Source organism: Haliotis rubra, unplaced genomic scaffold (genome assembly GCF_003918875.1).
Source record: "Haliotis rubra isolate DU_JTF1 unplaced genomic scaffold, ASM391887v1 Scf1403, whole genome shotgun sequence".
In the NCBI taxonomy this organism is placed as follows: domain Eukaryota; kingdom Metazoa; phylum Mollusca; class Gastropoda; order Lepetellida; family Haliotidae; genus Haliotis; species Haliotis rubra.
In genome coordinates, this window is record NW_025765341.1 from 109661 (window position 1) to 119257 (window position 9597).

Consider the following 9597-nt stretch of genomic DNA (forward strand, 5'->3'; position numbering starts at 1 on the left):
CTGAGCAACGCCAGAGCCAGTAGCCGAAGATAGTATTCAACTGTTTGTGCATGATAGATGGATCTGATGTTCCATTTCTGAGTTCTGCCTCATCCAGGGTGAGAACATTGATAACGACTATATTTGTGTGTGCGTAACTATGATGACAGTCTTCCTGTGAATTGTGACTTTCGGTGTTCATGCCACTGACATGCTTGAACCTTTTGTGCATTGACAATATTAATACATGACCACTGAAGAGTTAGTGAGCTCCTTCGTCAATGATAAGAATATCAATATGCCATCTGAGTAAAGGCTTTATGATGACACTTTGTTGTTATTCCTTGCTGACCCAGACAAGGTTGATATGTGGTATACCTAACTTGCATTGTGACATTTCATTGTATTAATACATATATCTGACAGCTTGTCAAAGTATTTGCTTCTTTTCTTTAAACATTGGAAGCATTGTTTGAATTTTTCTATCACTTCAATTCATAACAGACTCTGGTATATGTATGGTTTTACCATGCTATTAGTATTTCATTAGTACCGGTACTACTACTACAGAATATGTAACTGAGTGTATTTATCTCAGTTAACCCAGTGTTGTTTCTTAAGCTTGGGTAACACTCGGTTTCAGGTACACAGATTGTGATTGATTGATGTGTGGTTGAGTTGACTTTAACTACTTTAAGGTTTAAGGTTTACCGTTTTCCTTCTTTGTATCACTGCAAGTCTACACTTCGCTTCTGATACTCATATTATTTATTAAGTACTATAAGCTCTTCACCACAGGTACACATAACCTATCATATAGTACTTACCTACGTATTTACCTGTTACTTTTCCATTACATTGTACATGTAGTGTGTTATTCATCTTTGTTGCTACTACCCATTGGTATGCCATATACCTTGTACTTCAAACACAACAGTTGTTTCTCGTAAGAGTGTTTGCATTTCACGTTCAGTGAATACAGCGCATTCATTCACGATGGAGTTCAACAAGGAAAAACTCGATAACATGGTGGAGGCCTTTCGAAAGGCAGGATTCAAACCCAAGTCTGACTCACCTGAGGATTTCAAGTATTGGATTCAAGGATTAGCACAGCAGGACATAGCACCTGTCATTAAGAAGGAACCCGAGGGAGTAAACCCAGAATCTGATACCAAAGCGTCTGCAGTGACCTATCATAACTTCCCTAAATTACCTTTCTTCAGTGGAGAGCCTGGTAAGGACGCAGAGTATGACTTGTGGCACTATGAAGTGGATTGCTTATTGGACACACAGACCTATTCCAAGGGTACAATCCTACAAACCATAAGAAGATCCCTTAAAGGAGAAGCAGCTCTAGCTGTCATGAAACTGGGACCTAAGGCCACCACATCAGACATATTATCGAAGCTTAAGAGTGCTTTTTGGACACTTAGAAGGAGTTCTGTACTTATGTCCAAGTTTTACAGTACTTGTCAAGGAGAAAACGAGGATGTCTCAGCATGGAGTTGTCGCTTGGAAAGGTTACTCTATCAGTTAGTAGGGCAAAAGTCAATACCACCAGTTGAACAGGATGAAATGTTGAGGACAAGATTATGGGATGGACTTAATCCGGCTCTTAAAAGTTTGGCTGGATACAAGTATGAGTCAATCAAAAACTTTGATGATCTTCGTTTATGCCTCAGGGAAATGGAGTTTGATCTCCAACGAAGCACAGCTGACGCACCCAAGGTAAAGGTCAAACAAGCCACAGCTCATACAGCTAAAGCATCAGTCACAGACTCATCTAGTCAGGACCTTTCTGAGATTAAGTCTATGTTTAAGGAGATGTACTCGGAGTTTGCTGATATGAAGGAACAACAGCAGCACATGACTGCTCAGATACAGCAGCTACAGCCTTCCTCATTTGTCCACCATAACCAACAGGCACCTGCATCTACATCCTTCAGAGAAAGATATGATAGAAACAGAGGCAGAGGTCAATATAAACATGGAAATGAAGGTTGGTCAGATACCGGTCCAAGTAGAGTATCATCTGCTCCTCCTATGGTACCACAACAGGCTACTTCTCATTCACCATCTACAGTACACACAGACCAGGCTTCTGCTCAGTCTCAGGAACCAGTCTGTTGGAGATGTGGGTACCCTGGTCACCTTGCTTATGGCTGTCGAGTTAGGTTGGATCATCGCCGCAAACCTTTAAACTGGAACAGGCCTATGGGCAAGGGGGACTATCAGGCCTAGGATCACAACCCCGAGGAAAGCCGTTAATGGACAGATTAGTTGGACATTCAAATGAAGTTGAAATACAGGTTGAAAATATTTCTGTGAGAGCGTTATTGGATACCGGAGCAACTGTGTCCTTTGTATCGGAATCATTCTATAAAAGCCATCTCAGTCATATACCTATACAAGCCTTAGACTGCATGTTGGATATTGAACACGCCGGAGGATCGTCATTGCCATATAAAGGATTCGTGGAAGTTAACATCAAATCTATTGGTTGTGGCATAGACAAAGATACAGAAACATCATGTTTACTCTTAGTTGTCCCGGATACTAGATACAACTGTAGGGTACCTGTCTTATTGGGAACTAATGTCCTTTTATATCTGTTGGAAGAATGCAAGAGCTTAAATGGAACCAGATTTCTTCAAAAGGGTGACTTGTATACACCATGGTATTTGACATTTAGAAATTTGGTCATCCAGGACAGGGAGTTGACTAAGAATGGAGGAAAGTTAGGACTTGTCAAATGTGCCATACACGGCTATTTCCATACCGGCTAACACAGTCAGCATCAAAGGACAGTTGAGTCATGTGATTCCATACCGTCAAGTATGTGCCCTCCTACAGGCTACCGTAGCTTCATCTGTATCAACTGATCTGGATATTGCACCAACGCTTGTAACTTATGATTACCATCATCCAGAGGAAATAGAGATACTTGTGTCAAACATCACTACACAGACAGCTGTTATACACCCCAAAGCTGTCATCTGTGAACTGCAACCTGTTACTATAGAAAGGTTATCACCTGGACAACCTGTGGACTCTGACAATTTACTGGAGCAAGTGGAAGTTGAGCAGGATGGATTAACAAGAGAGGAGATAGCACAGGGACTTGAACTTATCATGAAGTTCAAAGATATTTTCTCAAAACGGGATGATGATTTAGGACACTCAACTATGGTTGAACACAGGATAGAATTACAAGATGACATTCCATTGAAACAGAGACACCGTCGAATTCCGCCCGGCATGTACAGTGAAGTAAAGAGTCATCTTCAAGATCTTCTGTCTGCTGGCGTGATCAGACCTTCACATAGTCCGTGGGCCTCTAATGTTGTTTTGGCTAAGCGCAAGGATGGACGATTGAGACTGTGTATAGATTTTCGCGAGCTGAACCGTCGCACCATTAAGGACAGTTACGCCCTTCCGCGAATTGAAGAACTTCTTGATTGTCTGGAAGGGATGAAGTACTTCTCTGTTCTTGACAAGAAAAGCGGATATCATCAGGTTGAGATGGCAGAAGAACATAAACAGAGAACAGCTTTTACGGTGGGCCCCTTAGGGTTTTATGAATATAACAGAATGCCTTTTGGATTATCTAACGCTCCAGCCACATACCAAAGACTCATGGAAAAATGCTTGGAGGGACTTCACTTGAAGATTTGCTTGATATATTTGGACGATCTCATAATCTTTTCTAAGAACTATCAGGAGCATGTAGAACGGCTTGAACTTGTCTTCAGACGTCTTCAGGAATGTGGACTTAAGCTTGCCCCGAAAAAATGCAAATTTTTCAAGACGAAGGTACGTTACGTCGGATATATCGTATCAGAGGATGGAATAGAAGCTGACCCAGACAAGGTTGAAAAGATCAGACAGTGGCCTACACCCACCACTCCAGAGGAAATAAGACGCTTTCTTGGATTCGCTGGTTAATATCGGAAATTCGTCAAAGATTTCTCCAAGATTGCCAGACCACTATCAAACCTTCTGCCCAAGACATCTTCAAAGAAGCACAGAACTACCAAATCGAATATTCCACAGGAATGGTATTGGGGATCAGCACAAGAAGAAGCTTTCAACCAGTTGAAGACTTGTCTTTCTACCCCACCAGTATTGGGATATGCTGATTTCTCCAAACCATTTGAACTGCATACGGACGCAAGTACACAAGGCCTTGGAGCTGTTTTGTACCAAGAAGACGGAGGAAAACAACGGGTGATAGCGTATGCCAGTAGAGGGTTGAGTAGATCAGAAAGGAATTATTCAGCACACAAGTTGGAATTCTTATGCTTGAAATGGGCCATCTCTGAAAAATTTCATGATTATCTCAGTTTCGTCGTACTCACAGATAATAATCCACTCACCTAGGTTTTGACGACAGCTCACCTTGATGCAACGGGACACAGATGGTTGGCAGCCTTGTCAAATTATAACTTCACCATCACCTACAGACCAGGAAAAGGTAACTCAGATGCAGATGCATTGTCTAGATTACCTAAGAGTGACAACACTGACACAGAAGAACTAACTACGGATCTAGTGAGTGCAATCTGTAACAAAGTTCAGGTCTCCAGCTTGGTTGAAACAATGTGCTTGGATGCTGATGCAATAGGTGATGATGGCTCAGGAGTATTTGAGGACAAGTGTCACAACAATGCCAAGGAATGGAGCAGCGCTCAACATAGAGACCCAGCTATAGCTACAATTATGGATAGTCTCGAAGCTGGACAGAAACCCGACAGGACTCAATACATTGGAGACAAGGAAATGACTACACTGCTAAAGAACTACCATCATTTTAGAATCAAGCAAGGAGTTTTATACAGAATTACCTGTCAAGAGGACACTGAGCAGGAACAACTGGTCTTACCTTCCAGATGTAGATCAGCAGCCCTTCGTAGCTTGCATGACAACGTTGGACACCCTGGGAGAGACAGGACACTTTCCCTACTGAAGGAGCGATTTTTCTGGCCAGGCATGGCACATGATGTTGACATGCATTTAAAGACCTGTGAACGGTGTATCAAGAGGAAAGCGACTACTGACAGAGCTCCATTAGAAACATCGAGACAACCCAACCACTAGAGTTGGTATGCATGGATTTTCTCACCCTAGAATCATCAAAGGGAGGACAGCAGTATGTACTAGTAATCACAGATCACTTTACTAGGCACGCCCAAGCTTATCCTTGCAAGAACACCACCGCAAAAACTACAGCAGATCTATTCTTTAACAACTTTGTCAGTCACTACGGCTTGCCGAAGAGGATCCATTCAGACAAAGGTGCTAAATCTGATGACTGAGCTCTGCAAGTTACTAAGAATTGACAAGTCCTCTACTACACCCTATCACCCAATGGGTAATGGCATGTGCGAAAGATTTAACAGAACTCTGTTAAATATGCTGGGAACACTGGATCCAGAATCTAAGAAAGATTGGAAGACACAGGTAGCGCCCTTAGTGCATGCTTACAACTGTACAAGGCATGAGTCCACGAAGCACTCTCTATACTTTCTTATGTTCGGACGGCACCCAAGACTTCCCATTGATTTGGCCTTTGGTCTTGACATAGAACCAGGAAAACCAAGATCTATGCTCAAGTATACAGAGTCGTTAAAGAAGAGACTTCAACAGGCATACGAACTGGCCACAGAAAAGGCGAAGACATCACAGAAAAAGCAGAAAGTAAATTATGACCAACGAGCCAGAGCTGCTATTTTGGACATAGGCGACAGAGTACTTGTCAAGATTGTAGCCTTTGAAGGACGCCATAAAATTGCCGACAGATGGGAAAATGATGTCTATGTTGTGATCGATCAGCCAAATACAACTGTGCCCGTTTACTTAGTTGGCAAGGAAAATGGTGAAGGAAGAAGAAAGACCCTTCATAGGAATCTCTTGCTTCCAATCTTTCCAGGATCTTTACACCGGCATGATATTTCAGGACCAAAGCAACGTAGAACATTACCATCAGCACCTGTATCTCAGACAGTACCAAAGCTACGTAGAACTTTACCATCAGTACCAGTCTCTAAGACAAGATCATCACGTAGATTGCAAGGAAGAGGACCTGGTGATAGTGACACAGAATCCGTGATAGTCCCCATCACTGCATCCCAACCGTCAGTTTCGAGTGCTGAAGCAGTCGATAGGCCAACTGAGGTTATAGCAGAAGAGGATAGAAGAGTCACTGCGATTGATGATGATGATGCAGAGGAATCGACAGATGTACCTACTCCAGATCGTGAGCAGGTAGAGGAATCAGAAGAAGCTACTCCTGTTGACGTCACAGTGCCTAGGGAATTCACTCCTGTAGTTTTGGACGAGACACCTGATCAGGATGCAGGTGATGATGAAGTTGCACCCAGAGATAACCCTCCACCCCTAAGAAGATCCACCCGTGAAAGACGTAGACCCCAATGGATGGAAACTGGAGATTATGTCATGTCAGTTACCATGGATACAGACTGGAGGAGACGAGCAGAGTACCTTGTATCTCTGATTGGAACCGGTGTGCTGGATGATGTCAGTGCTCGTAACACACTTCTCAACCTTATCAGTGGAAGCATCAAATGATGTGGACACCATTTTGTTGCAGGGGGGAAGTGTGTAACAGGGATAAATCCAGGGATTGTATATTGTGTACATACATGTTTAATTAATCATTTTCATTTTTATTCTTATTTCAGGTGATCCGACAGACGACTTCTCTATACATTATATATATGTTATATGTTGTCAATCAAGTTGCATCTTGTCTTGGCCTGAACTGTTCAGTTCTGTGTTACAGGGCTGGTTCATTGTGTATTTAAGGGTATCTGGGTCGATCTACTTTTATGTCATTGTCTTTAGTTGTTTTAACAATAGCCCAGGTTCAGCTTCTCAGTTGATTGGTGTAAGTTCAAATATACTTCTCACCGCCATGTAACTAATCAGTTTTGCACCACACTGTCTCTACATGAGGACTGTTTTAAAGATTGAGTTTTGATCTAAGAGTGTCTACTCCTACTACTACTCCCACTACGGAATAAATGATATTGACCTCACAACCCGTAGCCTGTGGTTATTACAGAGCACCACTATTTCATGGCTGCAACAGCTGTACCGTCCAGCAGTACCTCGCCATCAACAAAATCTACTTCGACTTTGAGATTCTGTCCAACAACCTTGACGCGCTTAAAATAGTCGTCGAATTCCTTGTTTTTCCTAGTTGACATGTATCACCAGAGGATCATCTCATAATAATCATGTGCAAAAGTACACAGTAAAATTAATGTGGATTTAAAAAAATCGAAGAGTCATTGACCATTTAGTTTGGAGTCATTCTTTAATATTTACAAACAAAACCATACAGTGTCAATCTTTTACAACTGGGAAAAATCTTACGACATTACATGGAAAGGATTTGCATGATCTTACATTGAGCGGTCGCTTGCCTCCATATATTTTCGAGGTTTTAACCGACAGGCAATTTCAAGTCGGTGTTGGTGTATGGTCATTATAAACAGGAGCAAGACAAAGCTTGTTAGTTATTATAGTATAATAAGGCCACTTATGAGTCACATTATTTATTATAGTATGATAAGGCCACTTATGACTCACATTATTTATAATAGTATAATAACGCCACTTAAATAGCACGGAACTCCAGGTACAAACAAGATAATTAGGAGATAAACCTACTGTGTGGGAAAATCGGAGGTATAAGCGTTCGGTTTTAAATGAAAAATTTAGAGCTATTATAATTTCGTTATATACCTCTGATTTTCCTACACAGTAGGTATATCTCCATTCTACCATGACAATTTTATGAACAATTTGAGTTAGAACTCTTTCTTTGGTTACGAGTCAATACGTGAAGCTGCCTCGCATTCCAATCTCAAGTGGCATCGCCCGAAACGGGGTGATTGGTGGCAAACCGTCAATAACTAACAAACTCCAGATTCAGTAATAACAAATAACGTAATGTTTTTTTCAATGCATTAATCACCAATCATTAACTGATAAATTGGAAAACATATATCAAATAAGTTTAAAAAGCTGGGTTCACATTTGAAAATTCCACCGTAGACCCTTTCCCCACCAGAATAATGGCAGCAACCTCATGGCCTTGACCTTGTCTCGGAAGTCATGTTTACATTTACGTTGCATATTGGAAATTTGGAAAGATGCGACAGGAGAGCCTCTGACAGTTTGCGCAAGGTTTACCTGATTGTATGACTATGATAGTCTTTGATATCTAATTACTGAATCAAGACTAAGCTAAATCATTTTTTCAACGATATTATGTTTTTAGAAAAAAATATATTGGACTAAACAGAACGGTTTTAAGTGAATTTTGCAGATTCTGTAAATGTGTTCTACTACCGCTAAATTCGAAACAGTACAAATTTCTCAAAAATATATCATTTTGTTTGAATTGATAACCCAACTGTTTATTTATGTGGACGGAAGGCATTAACATTTCTTCGGCGTTCGATGTTAATGCATCCTCCGTTACCGGATCAAGATCAGTGGCGATATCGTCGAAGATTTAAAAAAAGGAAGAAATATAGAGAAAGAAACCTGATACCATCATGATGCCAATATCTTCATTAAAATGTTTTTCCCTACGCAACCAAAATATTCATGTAGGTCAACTATCATGTTCGTAGAAACAATTGTCCCGTGCCTGTTTTCCATGACTTAGTAAAATAAAAAGGTGTACTGTGTCACAAAGCAGCAGTTGTGTTTGTTTGTGTGCATAGTCTGCTGTCTATCTGTCTGTTACCATGTTGGGAATCGAACACGGGTCCTGTCGTGACGCGTTAACCACTGCGCTACCCTACAGCCTGAAAGCATCGAACCCGGGCCTTCGACGCTATGATTTTAACTCCAGGCTGCACCACGTCCCAGGCGCTATGTCACAATGGCAAATAATCAAATAAATATATTCCTAAGCTGTGGTTCAACATCTGATTTCATAAACTTGAAATTAATTGTGGATGAATTTCAACCAACTACTGGTCATTTCCTATTGGTCTTTGAACACATATTCACTCAAAGGTAATAAATGATTCATAACTTGCTCGTATATGCTCAATTTGGATGTTTTATGTTTGTGTTGGAAGTATGGTGGCTTTCGTGAATAGCACACCGTGTTTGTGACAATGTCACACATTTCCGACAATATTTTAGCCTATATTATATATATGGGCATATCCATTCATTTTAGCTTCCTGTTGATGTAATAAAAGACGTATTATCCCTTACGGCTTGTCTGAAATCGCTAATTGAACACAGCAAAAATTACTTAGTTTCCGTTTTTTTGCGGAAACCTAACGGATACTGGGTAATGTAGGTTTCCGCTAGGTTTCAGTATCCGGAAACAGACAATGCGAGTTTCCGCATAGTTTACAAAACTGAAACTAACAAATCTAGGTTTCCGTCAAGTTTCTACAACTGAAACTATCATTATGCGTTTCCATTTAGTTTCAGTTCGCTGAAACATTCAAAGAGAAATGACTTTGTTTCCGCTATTGCGGAAACCTATTGGATACTGGGTAATGTAGGTTTCCGCTAGGTTTCTGTTGGTTTCAGCTTAGATGAAATGGCAAACTTATAATT